Consider the following 22,414-nt stretch of genomic DNA (forward strand, 5'->3'; position numbering starts at 1 on the left):
AAGCCGTATGGTATATGACTATGATACAAAGTGAATCTCTATTTTACATAATTACGCAACACTTGACATGGATAGATTGTCACTTCACTTATAAACCATCTATATTTTGATCTTCCTCTCAATTGTAGCAGTTTTATTAAAAAACAAAAAACAGAAAACAAAACAAAACAAAACCCCCTTATATAACCTTGATGCAAATCTTCTGTTCCTTGTTTTTATGTCCTTTTTGACTTTTTACTGTGTGATTTCTACCAGTGCACTCAAACTCTTTCAGCTTGTACAGACTTAACCATAAAACTGTGTTAAAAGCCAGACAAAAAGAAATGAACATATTGGATGTCATGTATGAAGCAGATCTAAGATTTAAGACAAAATGTGAACCCCATTTATCTGGGGATATATCAGTAATTGTGGAGTTTAGGAAGCATCTGGTCCTCCTTTCAAGGCATAGTATGTGCAGCTAACCAAATGTGGTATCACTGGTTTTTATGGGACATCAATTGATCATTTTATGAAAAATGAGGCATTGGCTAGTGCCAAGAGCACAATAGTGTTTTGTAAGAAACAAATCACTTGATCTGCTGTTCCTATTTTAACTCCAACATGTTCCACGTATTTCATTCCCTATATGCAGATTTACATGAGAATTAGTCTCAGAGTATGCCTGAACAGCTTTTTCTTCTGATTAAGAAATAATGCTCAATTTTCCTTTCCCTAAAGGAAAAAAAGAAAAAGAGAAAAAATGGAATAGCACCTCTAGATCTTTAGGATATAATCATTCTCTTTGAAAGCTGGAACACTATGTGTTACAGCATGTAACACAACACAGATTGTGTGTACATTTCTTGCACGTGTATCAACCACAAATTTATTGCAAAAGCTCATCTGCCAAATAATAAGACAAATGAATATATTCATTTTCTAAAACACAATATTGAAAATATAAATCACAATCAGTGAGATATATCCTTATTGTATGGCAAAACTGACTTAAAATACCATCAGTCTATCACCAGTCTTTGGGAGAAAGAAAACAGTTTTGTGTTCATTTAAGGTGATGATATTCTTTTTATATGAAAAAGCCAGGTAACCTTAATTCTGAGAAACAGCAAGTTATGGAATTCACAGATAATTTTCTGTAATAAGACATATTTCAGTCTCCAGGTAGTAATTGTCCCATACATCACAAAGGTCCTCTCCTTCCATTGGACATACATTGAAATTAATGGAGGTGCTTAAGATATAGACATACTAGGGATCTGAAGTTTGATTTTGGATAGATCTTAAGGTTTCCATGCCATGGGATTGTGGACGAAAATGCTACCTTGACCTGCTATACTTTTCTAATCTTAACTCTGATTTCTTTTATGCTTAAAAATGATCTTACTAATTTTTAAACATAACAGTAATACCTATTAATGTTAATCTTAAAATATTACTATTAAAACATATGAGTTCTCCAAAATCCTCCAGTGAATTTGTGAGTAAGATATCCTCTCCAGCAGATTTTCCATAACACCTAGTCAGAATCAGACAGAGGTTGTAATGCATTTTCTGTTTGACTGAACCAGGGACTTGTAGATCCATTTTTCCCTGGAAATCATCAGTGCAGATTTGATCCCTTCAGGATCATAGCATCTTGCTCCAGAGTGATCAGCCAGGTACTTGAATAGTATGACAAGGGGATTGACATTGGAAGCCATTTTAGTCTACAGTGAGTCTCAGTCTACTCATTTTGTTTTTGTTATGGCCATTCACACATTCTTTAGGTAAGACTAACCAACATATTTCCAGTATGCATCATCATCATGATTATTGTTTTTGAGTAATGTAAAGGCACCTAACCATATCCATCTTTGCAGTCTGGGAATTTCAGAAGTATCCGTGGTTTCAGTCTTCTGTCAAACTGTGAGAAGGGACTTATGCCAACTGCTTCATATTTACCAGTTAAATTTCACATTATGCTGGAAAATATTCAAAGTGATCCACATCTTAGTTTTTTCAGAGATTCTAATACAAGAGTTTTTGTAATACCTTTACTCTCCTTAAAAAGAAAAATTCAGAACTTTAATATTACAGGAGACATTTCTTGACAAGTGTCATGGTGTCTGGTGTCTCTGCACAAGCGAACTATCTGTAGAATGCTAACATTTACTTTCCAGCTTATGCCCTTGGATCTTTCCCATGCCCATGGTCTGTGCATCATTCTATCTTTGCCATCCATTTGTGCAGGCAACCTGAGTACTGAGAGGTACTGAGAGATTTAGCAGTTTTAGGTTTGTGGGAGCATTTTATTTGTAAATAAAGGATGACTGATCAGTATTTTCCCTACAGATTTGAAATCTGTGGAGGCTTAGCATAAGGCCAGCAGGGGCATAGGGCCCTGCTTAAACAAAGATTCCTAGCAGTGGTTTTATCTTTGGCTATGTCAATTTTGAGTTTGACTCAAGTCAGCCATAATTTAACTAAAATCCTCTCTTCGAAATTTCAGAAGAAACCTCTCTGTGCTAGTCAAGACAGACAAGAATTTTTTTTTTTTTTTTTAGTGTTTCCATAAATTGATTTAAATCCTTACCTGCAAGCCACATGGCACAAATTCTGTACTGAACTGTTAAGCAAAGAGCTGCGCTGTGGGAGAGCTGTCTGCCTGGACCAGACCTTGCAATGCAACAATTGAAAAACCTTGGGAAAGCAAACAACTGTGAACTGAATATAACATCTAAGTCATTTGTTAGGGACAAATTTCCCTCTCAAGTCTAGTTCTTTTGTGGCATGCAATAAGTCACCACAAAGCAGATCTTGGGATAGACAAAATTCAAGACAAGTGAAAAACCAATGAGATTGAGAGCAGTACTAAATGTAACAAGGTAATTGTGTTCAGCAGAAAGGAAAAATCTGGATAAATTGAAAGGTGTAACTTCATGGAGTGTTTTAATTTCCTTCTCATGACAAGTCAGCTGCTTCCCATTGCAGGAAGCCAAGAGAAATGTCCATGTGTCAGAGGATGCAATGACACCAACAGGACTTTTTCCTGTGAATTGAACCATAACCAAATTTTCTATTTTGTTTCCGTAAAATAACATCAATCATTTAGGAAGATCAAGAGGAAAGGAATCTGCTGGGAAATAAGAGGACAAAGTTGTTTTATGTTGTTGCTGTTGTTGTTGTCGTGGTTGTTTTTTGTTTGTTTGTTTTTACTAGATAGTCTCTGAAGAACCCTTCCATCTCAAGCCATTCTGCAGTTCTACAATTCTCAGCAACTGCCAGTATGCTTTCTGAGCACACGACTGTACATACATATGTGTGCAGATACACTCATGTCTGTATTCTCCCTGAAATTATTACAGTTCCTAAACTTTCTTGAGGGACGAGTCAGGACATAGCAGTAGCAGGAGACACAAGGCAAGATGACTTTTGCTACATACTAATACTTCAGAAAGTGTCTGCACTACCCTGCTAGCAAGGAGCCCGTACATGTGTACGCACACAGAGTACAACTAAGCAAACATAAGCTTAAGAAATCACCCATTGGTGCACAGATCTTACACGGGATCAAACTGAGTTTACCATGTGACTTTCATGGTGAAAGTTAATTTTCATTTTTCTGGTCTTAGGGGAACAAGTTAATTCTTGTTGAAAGCTACTGCTTTGTTGCAGTTTACTGTTGTAGGATACTCTCATCTCTAGCATACATTGGTTTTCGTTGTGGTTGTTTTTAACTTTACTTTCTGCTTAGCATTTAACTTTATCCTGCTTCTGTGATCTCCTTTTCAAATGTTTTAAATTTTCATATAGAGCAGGGAGTAAAGAGGTGAATTCCCTTCTGAAGGTCCCCATTCCTCCCTTAATAGCATAAAAGATCGATCTCTAAACCCTTGTGCTAACTGGTGTAATCTGCCCCTGAGATGGTACTTCACCTTGTCTGAAATGGCTATATCCAATAACAGCCTTGATCCTTATGTGCAAGAACTACTGTGCAGAACAGCTCATGAAAGAGCCATTAATTTGTTTCTACACATCCTCACAAAGAAAAGTGCACTCACAGAGCTGTCAGAAGTGAGTCATCTTGAAAGTTCCCAAGTTAATTACTTTGCCGAAATTTAAATCATAGCGGTGCTGGAAAGGTTCAGAAGGGCCACACAGGACAAGTCACAAACAAATCTGAGAGATAGCCCTGTAAAAAAATGACACTGTTTTGTTTCTCACAGTATCCATTCACTCAAGTGTTTCCCATATCAATTCTACCAATGCAGGGCATAAAAGCCCAACATCATGCTCAGCCATATTTACAAAAATGTAATCCAGAGTTGCTCTAAATTTAAATGAAGATCTTTATTTCTTTGAGAGTATCAGTGGTATATTGCTTAACATTTTTTATGTTATAATTCCCAGGATGAAGGAATGCTGGAGTATTTTAGTATCAGAGTTATTCTAGTTAAGTGCTTACCTCTAAGGTCATGTTCCCACTGGGGACTTGAAGGTATAATTACTTGCGTAAAGCAAGAGCAGTGAAATTTATGCATGCACACATACGTCAGTGTGGGATCATCCACAGAATGATTTATGCTGATTTAACTCTACCAGTAATTTCTCCTAGGAGGACAAATCCTAACTAGCAACCTTCTATCCATTTTTTATGCCTGCTTTTAAGTGTAGAAAACTTCACTAAATATTAGTGTCTCTTTGTGCAATTTATCCTGTGAAGGATGGCATTTTTAGAGAAGCATATTAACCAAGTCTGAAAGCTATACTCTCCTTCTAGCTGCACTCCGTTTAGAAGCCATACAGTTTTCCATCAGTAGATGGCCACATAGCGTTACAGCTATTTTCTCCTTCAGTTTACTTGAATTCAGTGTTAGAAAGAAAGAATTGTAGCTTGCCCAGTGCAATCTTTTTAAGTTGTGAATTATCAGAGGCAATGGACTTCTGTCTTTACATGATGTGCACACTCTAGAGATTGCAAAAGTCTTTGCAGATGAGCTTCAGATTAAAATGGGTAAGGAAACTATAAGCTTTTCCTCAAAAGTAGTTACTTCCTACCTCTCCAAGCTGCCACATAAACTTTCTTTTGATTAAAATTATTGCTCTGTATCAAAGTCTAAAACAAAGAAGGATCCTTAAAAATGAAAGGTCTAGAACATTATTTTTAGTATTTCCATCACAAGGTCAGTCTTCTTCTAATGGTTTGTCAGATTAGGTTTTGCTAAATGCATTTGATAGATACTCAGTATGATACTCAGTGGGGTCTTCATAATGATAAGGCTACAGCAAAATTCTAATAAGAAGTATGGTTGGGCACCAGTGCAAAAAGATCACTGGACGCTTTGGGATCCTTGTTTACAAGAAATCCATCTAATAAGAATGAAAACAAAGATTGCCTTTAGGATTTATTTCACTCTGAATTTTCTTGCAGGAAGACTTCAGAACACTCTTTCATACAGATAAAAGCTCTGGATGACAGCATACTCAGCCAAGATGTGGGAAGCCTGATCTCAGATCTTTGATTTCAGCTGACCCCAGTTTCCATATTTGGCACAAAACCAAAACAAAACTACACAAAAAAAAAAAAAAAAAAAAAAAACCCCAACGGAAAGAAATCTAAGGAAGTTTTTTTTGATGGAAAGTTCTTGTTTCTACTGTTTTCTTTATGAAAATACTTTTGTTTAAATAAAATTTAATGGTTAATTCTGTATTTAAGTTCTATAACCAACTGTAAACAGTATGATAGGCAATCCCAGTTCTGCCCAAGAATACACATTCCTGTATAACTAAAAGTTAGGGCTCAATTTTAGATATTTTTCTCTGTTAAGAACACAACAGCATGTACTCTTCTAAAAGTTAAGCACAGGAGTCATACTTGACAGTACACAAAGAAAAAACTACTTATTTTTTTAGAGATTGCTTTTTACATTTTATTACATAAATTTCATTCTAGTCAATCAGTACTCTTATGATGGTTTATCAGGCAAAATGCACTTTGTCTGATAAGCCTCTTGCCTCTGCCTGTGGCAGACAGGCCAGGAAAACCTTCATATAACATGGTGTCACCATGTCCCTTTAAAAGCAGTTGCGACCTCAAGGGTCCTGAGGCTGTGCTTCCAAGATGGTGGAAGACAGCAACTTTAGTGATCAAAGAATCATAGAATCCTTAGAGTTAGAAGAGGCCTTTGAGGGCCATTGAGTTTGACTTCCCTGCAATGAACCAAGGACATCTACTGCTTGATCTGATTACCGATGACCTGATCCAGCCTGAAAGTCTCCTGAGATAGGGCATCAGCCACATCACTGGGCAATCTATTCCAGTGTCTCCACTTTTTCCATATACCCAGCCTAAAACTGCATTCTTTAAGCTTGAAGCCAAGTTCTATCACCACAGATCCTGCTTAAGAGTCTGACTCGTCTTCTTTCCTGTAGCTCCGAAAGGCTGCTGTCAGTGGTGGATCACCTGGTTTGACCATCTGGATATCTTTTTGATACAAACCAGGACACAGTTGGCTTTGTAGGCTGTAAGGGCACAATGCTGTCTCATGTCCAGCTTTCCATCACCCGGGTCCTTTTCAGCAGGGCTGTATTCAACCCTTTCACCCCCCAGCTTGCATTGGTAATGGGGGTTGCTTTGACCCAGGTGCAAGACCTTGCACTTGGATTTGCTGAACCTCATGAGGTTCATCTGGGCCCAGTGTATCTGCAACTTGATAATAGTAACAAAAATCTGCATAAAATGCATTTCAGGGAGCAATCAGGACTTTGAAGATTCCCCTCCTGTGGTATTTTCCACTACTTTTAATGTAGCCATGTAGGCCACATAAGGCTGTGGTGCAGCATGCATTTTATATACAGAGAGACTTCTTTGGTGCACTGAAATCACATCATCACACACAGGTTTGCCTTCAATTTAACATCTGGATTTTCAGCTGCCAAATGGAGACAGCTGAATACCCACAGCAGACTTTTATGTTGTGTTTTGTTGTTGTTGTTGTTGTTTTTTGTTGTTGTTGTTGGTTTTTTCCTTTTCACAGAAAAATAAATAAAGGAGGCATTAGTAGGCTTTTCAAGCTTTGCTGAGTTACTACAAACTGCCACTAACATGTGTAACTTTCATTACAGATCTCTTTGGCAGGTTAGCCCTGTTTCTCACTCAGCTTTGACAGCCCTGGCTCTCCCTGCAGGCATTAAGGAACTTCACAAGAATGGGGACCTCACCTGCATGCTTCCCCCTGCCACGACCCTTTCACCTCTGCAGGATCTGCTGCAAACAAGCTCAAAGTTTCCTGAAAGGAAATAAAAATAAATAAATAAATAAATACACAAATAAAGCCCAAGTTACATTGAATAGATGCAGAGAAGTACAATGAAAGATCGTCTAGCAAGAACTTTAGCACTGTGTTTGCGGTTGGCATTCAGATTGTACTGAAACAGTCATTAGCACACAAATGTGTAGTGAGAAATAGTATACAGAAGCCACTTAAACTGTTGAATAAAAACACTAAATCTTTTCCTTAAGTAATCTAGACTTCAGGTAAGATTTAACTGCAGAAACCCAAATCCTACATTTATCATCTTTATGGGGTATAGACAAGTCCTGTTGGCACAGAGCCATATCAGTTGCAAGAAAGTGGTGAAGAATCATGTACAGTGCACAGCAACCACACATTTCAGAAAACGAACTAACTTGTCATCTTTCTCCAAATTAACTAGTCATAAGTCATGGTCCTCTTTAGGACTTACCTCCATGATACTAAGTGAAGGTATGTTTGACCTTCCTCCTAAAGACTTCCCTAAGCTGTGTTTCCCTGACAGATGACACATCCATCAGTAGCCACAGACAGAGTATATTTCTGTTGATCAGATAATAATATCAATTCCTTATGAGACTCTCAAACCACAGGGAGCCTTGTTGAGCATAGGCTGCAGCTGTTTCATGCTGTTATGGCCAACAATGGAAGAGGACTGGTGATGGAAACCCTATGATATGTCACACTGCTCCAGAAGGTCTTCTTTGGATGATTGGTGATTAAGGCAGGCTTGTTTCAACAGAAGCTTTCTTTCTCTCTCATCTCATTTCTATTGACAATGCAGTAGGGATGTCCAAACAAATGAGGAGCAGTTGAGGGAACTGGGATTATTTAGTCTGGTGAAAAGGAAGCTCAGGGGTGATATTGCCCCTCTCTATGACTACCTAAAGGGAGGTTGCATCAAGGTGGGGATTGGCCTCTTCTCCCAGGTGGCAGTGATGAGACAAGAAGCCTTAAGTTGTGCCAGGGGAAGTGCCCCAGTGGCGCAAATGGTAGGTATGCCGCGTTGCAACACCAGGGCCCGGGTGTTCGAATCCCCCTGTGGCGCAAGTGGTCGAAGTGCCGCTCTGCCGCACAGAGGTTCAAATCCCGAGGGTTGGACTCGATGATCTCTAAGGTCCCTTCCAAACCAGCACGAGACTATCTACCATATTACTATTACTATTACTATTACTATTACTATTACTATTACTATTACTATTAGGGGAAGTTCAGGTTGAATATTAAGGAAAATTCCTTCTCAGAAAGTTATAAGGTATTGGAACAGGCTGTTAGGGAAGCATTGAAGTCACTCCCTGGAGATAGTCAGCAAGTCTGTAGATGTGACACTGAAGAACGTGGTGGGGTTGGGTTGGTAGTTGGACTGGTAGCCTTTTCAGACCTCAGTGATTCTATGATCCTATAAAATCTAGAAGGCAGAAAGTAAAAAGAGAGGACACAAGAAGTGAAAGTAGAGAAGTTAATTTCCACCCTGTCAGTGAAAATTCGTGGTTGCTGCTCGAGTCCAGAAAATTCATCAACCACTTGAACCATTTAAATGCAGAGACAGCAATATTGTAGCTGTTCGTAATTATACTCTGTTGGGTGCCAGTGAACTGCCCTTCAGTCTTAGCTCAGACAGGTGCAATCTGAGTGCTTCAAAAGAGGTTGCACTCACACTTGCAACAAGTGCTTTGAGCACATCAAGGCCGGGAGTTTAATTGCAAGAAAATAACTGAAGCTCTTGGCATTTCCCTCAGGGGATCTTTTGTAAGGGATGATAGGGAAGATGATATTCAGTCTTGGTTTTGCACACCCAAAGGGAATATGGTGCAGATTTTTCTTACCCAAGGCAGACATAAAAGCTTTCACAGCTGAAGCCCACAAGGGGAGAAATGTGGCTATGAACTGTGCCATAAACTTGCACACAACCTTCTCTGTCTCAACAAACACAGTTTCTTGCATGATCAGGAATTAGCAGAACAATAATTGGGAAACAGTTTGACCTCTCTCCTTTCTGAAGACTACTAGTAACCTTCCATTACCAAAATGTTTCTTCTGGCACTGTGCCTCTTGCAAAAAAAAAAACCTGCTCATTTCCTCCAAGTAAAGACAGTCATTAGGGGTAAGTTTCATACATCATCCTGTTCATTCCAACTTGCATTGTACATGCTACATATACATTACAACTTCATATGAACTGTCAGCTGCAGACACATACTGTATTTGGGTGAATTTTTCAGTATGGCCTGAAGCTGAACTTACAGAGGAATTCAGGGCAATTCAGCTCTTGCTTTTCTATTATTGAGAAAATAACAATTAAAAAAAATAAAAGGATCTTTATGTATTTGTGAATCTAAATCCCCTTAACTGTCAGTAGGACATCAGGGCCTGCAGTCGTATTAGAAAATTTTCCCTAACCTTATTTTTGTTTGCCATACTTCCTACTTTCAACTGCATTTACAAGCTATAAAGCATCTCTTACATAAACTAATTTTAATTACCATAAGCTTTTCCAAAGTAGGCAGCTATAACTGTGCTCACTGCACCTTTCTATATCACAGTTACAACCTTCCCTTCATTCAGTTCTCCCCTACTGTCTCAGTTTGTGCCTTCGTACTCCTCAGCTGTCAAACCTATTTCAATTTTTCTGAAATACAGGAATAAAAAAACCCAAGTGGTCTGAACCAATAGATTAAATTTTTGGATGATACCTCACAAGTAAGAATTTTCCACATGGAGATATAAAAAATCTATAAGTATGAAAAGAGTAGCAGCAAGCCAATCCTAATTTTTTCTTTGATTTCCTTGCCTCATCTTCAACATCTCTTTTGTATTTCTGCCTTTCAGTTTCTGCAGTACAAGGGAGAATATTCAATTAATACCTCATAAGAAACAAAAACTGTAAAATGTTTTTAAGGTAGCAAGTATTGCTTCACAATATGCCACATCCATTATTCTATTACAAAACATCATCCTTCTTTTTCCATTTTTTTCTTCCTCAGTGAGAAAGATCTGTATTTCGGATGAAGAGAGTAGATTTACAAAAAGCAGTGTTCTAAGCAACATAATGCAAAACTATCATGATTTTTTCCACTCCCTCCATTTATACACTTATTCTCTAGATGCTATTTTTGGCATATCCAATAAAACTTGTAATTTCTGGAATGTACATTTTATTTTACAGTTGTAGCATAAGATGGGGAAAGTAGGGATGATGACCTATCAGCTCTGTGGCTGATTATTTCAGCCAGTAAAAATCCAGCATCTGTTTTAGTAATAAAAAGTCAGCAAGAACAATGTAAATAATTTTCACCTTCATTTCTCTAGTGCTCAAAAATATCAATCACCTATATTTCTGATTCTCATTCTGAAATATACTGCAGTATCTGAATTGATGCTACTGAAAAAGATCAACAACTGCAACTGCCCAAGGGTCAAGAGGGTTATGAACAAAAGAAGAGTCCCTTGCCTTTCTGCCCCTCTCACATAGTCAGACTGTACTAAGAGGAGTTTGTGAAACCACTGGGTATAACTCAGTAGGAATAAAACATGCTTTCTCTTTAACAAAACAACATGTTGATGGTCTGATGGTGCTATCTGAAGTGTACCTCTTACAGAAATTCTAATCTTCAGCTGGAATGCTTGTATAAAGTCATAATCCCACCACAAAGTATGTTTTAAAAAGTAATTATGTTTTTCTTCCATAATCCAAAATATTTTTGAGGCTGAAAGAAAATGCAAAGAATAGCTATTGACCTCAGTCAGTGCTTAACTTAGTGATGCATTTGTTACTCTGCTACAAGAAGCTGCCAACAGCATTCCTCCCATTCCAGAATGAGTTTGATTTGGTCCCAGGAAGATAGAGGAATTGAATGTGCAGGAAGAGGAATCTGTGAAGGTCTGGTCCCAGGAGGATACTGGAATGGTCTTTGGTGACTGATCTTAAAAACATTCCAATTAAAAGTTATTTTTTTTTCTTTGAACTGTTTCATCCAGCTCTTTCCTCCACAACTTTGAGCTAGCCAACAGCATCCTTCACTCATGTTAACCTATAACATCACTCTGCAGAACAAGGAAGTGTTGACACACTTATAAAGTACTAGTTCAACAAAGCAGTTGATTTTACATTGTCTAGATGCCTTGGCATTTAGCTGCACTGTCCCAGCTCACACACTTTGATCATGTTGTTGTAGCCTGGACTTGAGTAAAGCAGTCTTCTGACTGCAGCATTCAGACAGTTGTCTAATTCTGTTGTTCTCCAAGAGGAGAAGGAACCTCTTATTTCACTACAGCTGGTTTGGTAAAGCTCTCCAATTAAAGTGTTTATGTTTAGACATAAGTCTTATAACTGATTACTTTTGTTTTCAATTCAGAACCTAGTGTTCTGTCTGAGCATGAAATAATCTTTGTGATGTAAGTGAGGAGAGTAGAGTAGAAATCACTTGAAAAGGCCATAAAGAAAACACACCTCCTGTCTGGAACTGACAAGGAATAGGCACAGCAAAATGTCAAATGGTTCTCAATTCTGACCTACAAAAATGATGCTTCCTCCTTCATCTCCTGACCTCACTAAGTGAATTGTCTACCATGCCATCTGCCCAAAGGGCAGTGTACTGCCCTGTAAAAGAGTTTCCTGCAAAACTGTGTGGAGTACCAAGGAGAAATAATTTTAAATTGCTCTTCAGCCAGTCTAGGGTTGGGAAGGCAGTCCAGAGCTGAGATACTTAGTTCTTCAACTTTTCTTGGTTTGCACTCAAATCAGAACATCTCTTAAAATTGGTAGTAAGACAAACATACATAAACTTCCCGTCTTAAAGACGAGAGTAAAGTAACAGTTTACTGTGTCAGACAACTGAGAAGAATCTGTGACACATTTTGAAGTAAAACATCTGTAAATGTGGGCTAATTAACTGTCTGTTATGTTTACAAGTGCTGTAATTCCAATGCATATACAGAAAATTTAAATATAATAGTCTTAAATTCCAGGACCAAAAGTGCCACATCTGGTCACATTGAGGATCTCTTCCTCTCTTTCCAGGATAGCTAGTTGCTTGGCTTGCCATGCACATCATTACACATGTCAAAGGTGCTGCATGGTATGAAGTTGATAATAGGGCATTGCAGTAATGCAATCTGCACAGCAATTCCTGTCATAGCAAACTGGAAATACATGTCAGAGAGAGCCTGACTGTATTTCATCTTTGCATTTGCTTTCATCTCTCCTTATAAATAAGAGCAAAAGAATCTTTGTATATGATAATACATACATTATCAAGAAGATCTTTTAATCCTGTCACAAATGAGTCAGAAAATTTATGTAATCTTGTAGCAGAAAAAAATGGCACTAAGAATATAAACAATTTGCACTTTTAATAATGAGCCACTTTGAAACAGACCCAGTCCTTTAAACTTAGACAAATCAGATCTACCAAAGCTTAACACCTGTGGAGCCTGTTCTCAATGTATCTATATACAGTTCCAGTAGCAGGATGTGGCTGTATCTCAGTCATTGAGCACAATTACTGTGAAGCATGAATATGTTTCATTTTCTCTTGTGAAACCGTTAACACAGAGAAACTGCTTTTTGTGCATGACCTCTGGAGAGCAGCTTTGGATTGACAAAAGGAAAACAAACAAACAAAAAAAACCCAACAACAACAACAACAACAAAAAACTACTGGAGCTTTCACATCTTTCTTTTGAATCTTTGGAAAAATATCAGTATTTTACTGTAACATATGACTGAGATATACATTTAAATACAGAATGTTTTCCAGAAGAGTGAAAATGTTGTAGTGTAATAGACACGGACTTTTTCACTTCACCAGCTATACTGGAGGAGTGAAGAAATATGTATAGATTATACCTGCGCATCATAGGAAGGAAGGAAGGAAGGAAGGAAGGAAGGAAGGAAGGAAGGAAGGAAGGAAGCGAGGAAGGAAGGAAGGAAGGAAGAAGGAAGAAGGAAGGCAAGGAAGGAGAGAGGAAGGAAGGGTAAGGAAGACGGACAAGCGAAGAGAAGGAAGGCAAGTGCGCACAGGGAGAGGAGGGAAGGTAAGAAGCGCCTCAAGGAAGGAGAGAGAAGGAGGGACAGGAAGGAAGGAAGGAAGAAAGGAAGGAGGAAGGAAAGGAAGGAAGGTAAGGAAGCGAAGGAAGAAGGAGGAAGGAAGGAAGTAACATGACAGAATGAGACGCTGTATTAGGCGCAAGGAAGGAAGGAAGGAAGGAAGGAAGAATCTCTCAATGTTAGCATGGATCAAAAACATCATCCACTATTTGTATTTAGATGGGCAACTACAAACTTCAGAAAACTTAAGGTAATTACACCTACCTCAAGTACTTATGTCATGCTGGCATATACAACTGGAGCTGTAGCTCAAGGTCAGCTAGATAAAGTGTAAGCTATTGGGTTAGAGGCACAGGGTCTCCCAACATCTCATTATCCTGTAAAATATTTGAAGATATATTCCCTTAAAATGTTATGGCAAATGAACTATTGGCAGTCTGCGGGCTGTGCTATGGCTCTCTTAATGTTTCACTGATCCATGATTCAGTTAGTCTCTATATTAGCACAGGTGACTCAGTTTATTTTGCCAGTAGGCTTCCAGTCCCTTCATCTGCAACAATTACGAAATTCTGATTTCAGTACAAACTGCCAAAATGCTTGCCCTTACGTAGTTTTGTTCATTTTGTTGGTCTAGATTTGCCTTCTCATAAACGGCAACTAAATCTGATCCACAATTTAAAAAATGATGAATGAAAATGCTACCGCCTTAACTGCAAAGAAAACAACAGTAGAATAACTGTAGTCCATTCATTTTCTGTCAGTCTCCAAAAATTTGATTTATTCCTTGCAATCTAGATTTGTCATCTCTATACCATTCAAGCCATTGTCTCCTGTATCTCCCCATGCAATAATCTATCCTTGCTTTATGATTTCTTCACAAATGCTGATGTAGTAATCATAAGCTTTGCTCTCAACTGAAAGGAAACAACTAAAATGCACTCTCAGGGATCTTTCTTGTAATTTACCTTTTGCAGTTCCATGTATTGTGCTCTCATAGTTGATGATATTAGCTAGTATTGCCTCGGGCTTGAATTACAGCTTTTTCTAATAAGGCAGTAACTATGAATTCTTAGGGGTGTTTTTCACATATCTCAGACTGTTCTGACTTTGGAAGATATACCCCTAGTGACTTTTATTTAAAAACAGTGGTGTCCAAACTCCATGACACTGGAAATATCAATTGCATGCTCCCAGACCCTTGTAAAACACGCCTAGTCAATGAAAATATGAGTTCATTATCACATTTTTGTTTATTACTATTTTTAGAGCTGTGTCCTCTGCTTGTAATTTTGTCTTTCTCTGCTGATCAGAAGTAATTGCTTGTTTCAGTTCAGTAGCAGTGAAACACTCGAACTGATCAGCATTATGTTCATCCTATTATTGCAGGTGGGCTTTTAGGATTCTGCTAGGCTTGTCTGACTGTAAAAATGCATCTAGAGCACTACTGTTGTTAAATAAAACAGTAGGAGGAATTGGAAAAAAAAAAAAAAAAAAAAAGTTTGTCCCACCCACAAGGAATATAAGGGCAGTGCAAAGTTCCTACACTTGTCTATAGGTTTGTGGATAAACTGCTGATTTTGTTTAGAAACTGAAGCACAAATATAGGGAGAAAAAAAAAAGGAAAACTGAACATTTACATAGATTATTTTTTTTCAGCTTGTCCAATGAGGAGATAAAGGAGAAATGTGTTTTACATTGAAACAGGAGTTCAATATGACTGGAAATAAAAAGTTTTCTTTCTGGAGCTGTTTTAGGAGTGCCCTTGGAAAAGAAAGCTGAAGTTTTCAACACAGCCATGGCAAGTTTCCCATTGGCTTGGCACTCACTCTGGGCCACTTCCTAACTCTGAAGTGAATGCCTTAACCACTAAAATGCCTCAGTCATCTTTGATAACTCTGATCCTTTCATGCACAGATGTATGTTGGGTGTATGCAGAGCTAGAGGATTCACCCCCAGCACTGGGGCCTACCATGTTGCCTCTCTTCTCTCTGTATCTGGCAATTTTTGCTTTCATCCCAGTGGTGTCTTTGTCCTCCTCCTTCAGCTGCTCAGAGTGCTCCAGTGAGGAAACTACAGTTGTGTCTAGAAGAGACTAGAAGTGCTGGGTCTACATGGAAAAGGACTATTATCAATAACATAATGGGCACAGGAGAAGTACTGCTGTAGAGGCAGGGTTCCTTGGACTTTAAATCTTGTTTCTTCAGAAGCATCATCTCTCTCCAGCCCAGGCAGTACAGTTGGTTCCATTAGGAAGATGACTTGAAAACTTTTCCTTCATGTGGCTCAGTGTCATGTGAACCAATACAGGTTTTACTGCAACAGAAGTCTTTTTGGATGAAGCATGTTACCAGTTTGGACAAAAGTTTAACATCAGCGTCCATTGCACTCTAAATAAACTTGTCAGTTCAGAGGTTGCCAACTGTTAGACATTTTTCATCACTGCCACTACTCAGAAAATCCCAGGCACCATCTGAGAAGCTTCACTTGTAAGCATAGTGCAAGCAACTGTGCTCATCAGAAAAGTGACCAGGAGCTGTGGCTCCCCTCCAAGCTGCAGAAAGGAAATCTTCCTTCTAGTTCTGTTTAAAGACATAGGTTTCAGATTTCATTTTTCATCTCACTACCTCAAGAAGTATTTTCACCTAACTGTTGTACTGATGAACATGCACTGTTCATAAGGAAAATATTCTGTTTGTTGACTTCAGCGAATGCAAAATTGCTCAAAATCACAAGATCTGCAACTTCAAAATGAGTGCCTTGAGCTGCAACAGTTTTAGGTACCTGAGTCTTTTCAAGCTATGTGTTGTCATGCCAGTCACCTTTTCAAGCAGTTCAAACGCCTATCGGTGAAAGGGACAAGAAGGCATTCAATTTGTCCAACAGCGTTAGCTAAAACATAACACAAAGAACAGTATTTCTCTAACCTACAACACTCATAACTGTATAAAGGTAGAATAAAACCATCGTACTACCACCTTCTGGAAAACATGAGAGAACAGTTGAAATTATTTCAATTTGTACAGTACTGTAAAGCCTGTGCAATTTCTTTGAATAGGAACGGGACAAAGTCTTGTCATGAGAAGAATGAGAAATCAGACACTGTTTGCATGCTGTCATCTTCTAGAACCAGAAATGTCTTGAGAGATTTCAGATAAGTCTTTGCTGGCTGATTTGCTCTATCCCTGGCGGTTACAGTGTGAGAGTGGATTTCATGGGTTGCTCTGTATAAGCATAAGTATGGTCTTGTGAGTGTGGCTTAAGTTTCCCCTCAATAACACTGGTCTTGAATAAATGTGTTGAGATTTAAACCCACTTCTAAATCAAAGGCATAGAACATTGTATGCAGAAGGTGCGCCTAGGTACAATTTCAGAAGTCAAGTTGATGATGGAAAGCTTGGGTTCAAAAAGTAAAAATCTCTGTCACAAATCGATGCACTGGGCTCTAAGAGGAATTGCTACAGCCACAGTCAAGCTGAGAGGTATTTATTAAAGCAATATACTGTAAGATGTTTCAACCACTCATGAAGTATTTTTATTCTTCTTGTTTGCTTACTGGTTTATCTTTAACTTAAGCAAACAATTTTTTCCTATACTCATTAAACACATGATCATATATTAAGTGCATCTTGGACACTTGGTTTCACTGCTGAATACAGCTGCAGATATGAAAAGAGTTAGCTCTTTTTTTTTTCCCTTATTTTTTTCTGTTAAGGGCTACACTGCAGATTGCTTGTATATCTAGAAGTCCCACTAAAGATAATAGAAGGTGGGAATGTCAAAGAGTGTGGGTTAGAGCCCAGAATTATGAAATTGTAACAAATGTTATACCTTGGCTTTGTAAACCACTAATTCCCTATGGAAACAGGCAATCGTTATCTGAAAATAATATCATATTTTGTTGTACTTGAAAAATTTAATAAAAAGTGAATTATTAAAAAACACTAAATATTACACATACTCTGCCTATACACAAGCTATTCAATAAAGCAGATTCCAAGCTGATATTCTGACATTTGATATTGACATAGCCACCACTCAATTTTATGACTACTAAAAATAATCTGAAAAGAAACACTCCACATTTTCTCCTCCATGTGAGTTTCTTTTAAACACCTTCTTCTCCTTACCCAGAGGAGAAAGACAGCTGAAGTGAAAAGGGATATCCACAAGCAGGATGGGACAGAGCATATAGAGTTGGGGTACAGTCATGATACTGGAACATATATAGGTGTAGTTCATTTACTGGGATGTGAATATAGTCCTCCTCTGCCTTCCTCAAAATGGCTCAGTGAAGGGTGCTTCATTTCCCTATCAGAAATCATTGTGATGAATGTGCACTGTGAGGTCACAATCTCCAGAAGGCCAAGTGTCATCTGCCAGTACACCTCTGTCACCTGGACAGGGCACCCGCTTTAACTCCTGGAGGCTGAGACCCACACTAAGACAGGTAAGTGAGAAGAACATGAGACAGCTTCACTGCTCCTGTTCCTGCCCTGTGGTTTGGCATGACAAAAGTGAGGTAGTGGGACCAGCTTTGTGGCAGGGAAGGGCAGCCACCAGTATGCATGGGCTTCCAAGAGTTCCCATCCCATGCTCCCAGCACATCTCAGGGCACACCAGGCTGCACAGCACTTCTGCAGTGCCAAGTGCTCACGTCAGAGAGATGAGCATCCAAGGTCTCAGCTTCTGAGATAAATTTAATTCCTCTCTTTTCGTTTCTGAAGCTTCATTGCTTTTGGGGAGGACAGTCTGTTTCTTAAAGCTTGTCTTGTACTAGCAGATAAAGTAGACAAAAGCTGATTGAGTACCACAAGCAGAGGTAAGCTGGCCGCTGTCTTCAGTTTAATACAAATAAATGAAACCAAAACACCTCCCACACATGCACTTCCAGCACTTCAAGAATTTTAAAAGGAGGGTTGTGACTTCAGTGAAGAGAGCAGCCAAGCTCTGCATCTGGCCCACACACATTGCTCAAGTCTAGACTGACTGGCCCAGACATTAACACAGCCACATGTTTTCAGATTAAATTAGACTTTTTGATCAAAGAACTGGGGACGCTTAAGCAATGCCATAATTTTTTAATTATACAACTTATTATTGGATTGGAATAAGACTTAATGCAGTGACATTCAAATATTTTGTGCCAAGGGAAATAGATTCCCATAGACACTACAGCCCTGAGCTAGAAGAAGCCACAGATGCTTAAAGAATATTAATAATAATAGTAGAAAAGGCATCCTATTAAGCCCTGAATTTAAGTGAAATTTGAGACAAAAAAGAGTTACAGCTGAGGCTATCAGCCTGGGGAAGAGAGGTAAAGGGTTGCCTTTAGCTCAGTACTACATAAAATATGAAAAAGTTCCCCACTCAGACCATTAGCAAAGAGAAAAATGCCTCCCTCCTGTTCACTGCTGGCAAGCAGGTTAGCTAAGGCCGCATGCAAAAGAATGTATCATACGTCTGAGTGCTCCAGTGGCTCCTACAGTATGTTAAATTTAGTTATTTCTGTGCTTGAACAGTGTGGTCTCATTCTGCAGTTTTTTTTTTTTTTAAAGAACAAAAATTAGGAGCCTATGAAAACAAAACTTCTGCTTGATCGACAGTCTGTTATGTGCCACTGCATTATCACCTTCAGCCTGTCTCTGCAGGAAAGGCAGAAACAGTTTTTCAGCCAGCTAGCCCCAGTCTGCTTGCGAGTCCTCTTTCTGCAGCTCAAAAAGCAGCTGGGGAAAGGCACCATGTTGCTGGCACTGAAAAAATGCTTCATCCCCTTCAGAGCTAAGATAAGCTGACCTCATACCCCTTTGTTTCCTCAGCAATACTAAAGGTTATTTGCCTAATATACATCTGCTGTGATAACTGGAGTTTTTCTTTATGGTGTGGAAGTGCCATAGACTGGAATCGGGATGATAGGGTTTGTACAACCATTTGTAATTCTGGACATCCTTTTTTTGTTTTAAGAGCTTCAAGTCTCAGACAGGCAGATGAGCAGTGAAAAGAAATAACAGCAATTTACCTTTAAAGGAGGATATATAAAAGTGTTATTTTATTTTTTATTTTATTGTATTATTATTATAATTTTTATGTGGTTGAGAACCTACAGTTTAGTTTGAAAAGAACAAGAACTCCTTGGGACTTGTCTTAGAACCTGGCATTTATTGTCTAAATGTCAAGAAATACCATGACAAAGACACAGAGCTGATTCAAAGGACGAAAGTCTTGCAGGTTAGCTTCAAAGTAGTAACATGGAGACAGTTAACATATATCCATTGAATTCCCTTAGGCACTGTGGCAAACACATTGTATGACATTGCTAAACCAATACACAAAACCAACAACTGCTGAAGTAACATGTCCGGCTCAGACAAAGCATGATCTATTCTGTCCCCATTTCATGAATATCACAGCTTATTTTCCAGTGTTATAAGTACTGTGTTCAGAAAACATACACATAACTATCTTTAGCTGACTTCTAGACCGTAAGTGAAAATTAAGATGTCTAATACATGGAAGAAGTCAAGTTGCATTTCCTTTATGTTGACACAGCTCTGTGTGGCTCTCTGTGTGCTGTCAATCACCATAATGTGGGTTGGATACGATTTGTCATGGAATCAAAGAAATGAAGAGAAATGAAGCTTTGTCTCAGTGCCTGATTCACATCTGATTCCTCTTCCTATCTCTGTGCAACTGAACTCTCATCACTTTCTGCTGACTAAATCCCTCTGCTCTCCATTCCTCAGATCTTTGGGCAGACTGAAACACTCATGCTTTGTCTCCTCCCAGCTAAGCCACTACAAGCCATGGCTGCTAGCATGCTGTGATGGCATTTTTGCTCATTTTGTCTTCTTGAGATTTGTTGCTGAAAGCCAGTAACAGCAGATCAGTTGAGATGGTGTTTAGAGGTGCAGCAGCTCTCCTTGCCCCATAAGCCTACCCACAGTCTCAGCAGTGTTTATGGGAGTGACTGTCCTTTACCAGTCCCTTCCTTCTTCACTGTTTACCCAGTTAGTAGTGGACACCAGCATTTTTCCCATCTCTCTGTTATGTTCACACTGCAAAACCATCCCTTTGTCAGTTTTCTTCCAGAGACTGTGAAGCTCCTACTACTCTGACATATGTCACTGCTAATGTAGCTCTGTGTGGCTGCAAGCATATTTATGCCTACCTCTGCAAAGCCCTGCTGCACATTACTAGACTCCTTACAGAGGCAGACAAAGATGTGGAACACAGCAGGATTGTTGGACAGCCTATGCACCATATCGGCTGGCCCAAAGGATAATCTCTGTCTCAATGACACCGAATCCCATGGAACAGGGAAGCTGGAACAGGGGCAGAATCGAAGAAAACTATAAGTGAAAAATACTGCCTAAATTATCTTTTCCTCAGTGTTGTCAGTTGAAGGAAGGAGATCAGTGAGAAATAGGTGTATAATACAGATCAACTTCTGGCTATAGGCTGAGAAGGCAGCCAGACTCTGGGCATGAGGGTTTTGGTTTTATGACAGTGGATCTTTGTATGATGATTATAGCCTGCTAGGGAGGAATGAGATCCACTTATCTAGAAGAGGAAAGCCAACCTTTGGCCACAGGTTGACCAACCTAGTGAAGTGGGCTTTAAACTCAAGGACTTAGGGTACAAGGTTGAACATGGAACTGACTGGTGAATGAACCAGGACAACTATAATAGCAATTAATGTTCCTTAGATGCCTCTCATAACATGAGCCAGAAGGCCAGCCTCCTCAAATATATGTGTGGATGTGGGGGATCCTCTAGGGAATCCTCCATCCCCTTCTTTCTTTACTTCTCTGAAGTGCCTGTATGCTAATGCATGCTGCATGAGGAATAAACAGGAGGAATTAAAGATCTATGTGCAGTCACAGGTCCATGATTTCATTGTAGTGGCATGATGTGACAGCTCTATGTACTGTCCAGTACATGGAAGACTATGTATTTTTTAGGAAAGGCAGACCCGCAAGATGAGGCAGTGGAGTTGTTGTTCATGTGAGTGAGCAACTAGAAATTAATAAGCTCTTGCTAGGGATAAATGATGAATGAGTTGAGTGCTTTTGGGAGAGAACAAATGGCAGCCTAATGGATTGTCACTGTGGGTACTTACAACAGACCACCTTCATGAGGTCTTCGACAAGCAGTTGGAAATAGCCTTGTAATCACAGGCACTGGTTCTCATGGGGGGACTTCAGTCGTCCTGATACTTGCTGCAAAAGCAACAACACCAAGCACAGGCAGTCCATGAGGTTTCTGCATTTCACTGAACATAATTTTCTTATGCAGGTAGTGGAAGAAAAAATGAAGAGTGGTGTTCTGCTGGACCTTGTTCTTCCTAACAAGGAAGGGCTGGATGGGGATGTGAAGGCTGGGAATAACCTTGTATGTAGCAACCATGAGATAGTGGAGTTAAGGATCTTCCTTAACTTCTTCCTGGGAGAAACAGAGTAACAAGTAGAATTTAAAACCTGGACTTCAGAAGAGAAAACTTTTACCTTTTCAAGGACCTGCTTGGAGGTGTCCAGTGAGTTAGAGCACTGTAAGTTGAGGGGGTCCCAGAGAGTTGGTTGACATTTGAGCACCAATTCCTTCAATCTATAGAATGATGCATCTCTAGGAGTAAGAAATCAGATGAAGATAGCAGGAAACCTGTATAGATGAACAAGGACCTCATGGAAAAAATTCAGATGGAAGAAGAAAGATTTCAAAATGCGGTAAAAACAAAATGTGGTAAAAACAATTTGAATACTTTGAAAAAATATAGGAACAATGTCAGTGCATGAAGGGATGCGACAAAGAAGGCTAAGGTCCACATAGAATTAAATCAAGCAGAAAGAGGTCAAGGACAACAAGAAAGGCTTCTTTAAATATGTCAATAGCAATAGAATGACTAGGGGAAATGTAGGGCCTACCACTGAATGAGGTGGATACCCTGGTAATGGAAGACACTGAGAAGACAGAATTACTAAATACCTTATTTACTTCAGTCTTTACTGTTAAGACTGGCCCTAGGCAACCCCAAACCCTGGAGGTAAGAAAGAGTCTGGAGAGAGGAGGACTTCAC

General features: G+C 39.1%; 2 long non-coding RNA genes across 2 annotated transcripts; one reads left to right on the forward strand and one right to left on the reverse strand.

Annotated features, from left to right (window-relative positions):
* Positions 1–7,202: 7,202 nt before the first annotated feature.
* Positions 7,203–17,644, reverse strand: LOC107306189. Its single transcript, XR_001552034.2, has 2 exons — positions 17,472–17,644; positions 7,203–7,271 (listed from the first exon to the last, which is right to left on the reverse strand). It is a non-coding gene; the product is annotated as an uncharacterized LOC107306189 (long non-coding RNA).
* A 68-nt stretch (positions 17,645–17,712) lies between these two features.
* On the forward strand, positions 17,713–21,856 carry LOC116652543. Its single transcript, XR_004305695.1, has 2 exons — positions 17,713–17,791; positions 21,637–21,856. It is a non-coding gene; the product is annotated as an uncharacterized LOC116652543 (long non-coding RNA).
* The last annotated feature ends 558 nt before the right edge of the window (positions 21,857–22,414 follow it).

The sequence above is a fragment of the Coturnix japonica genome, chromosome Z (assembly GCF_001577835.2).
Source record: "Coturnix japonica isolate 7356 chromosome Z, Coturnix japonica 2.1, whole genome shotgun sequence".
NCBI classification, from domain to species: Eukaryota; Metazoa; Chordata; class Aves; order Galliformes; family Phasianidae; genus Coturnix; species Coturnix japonica.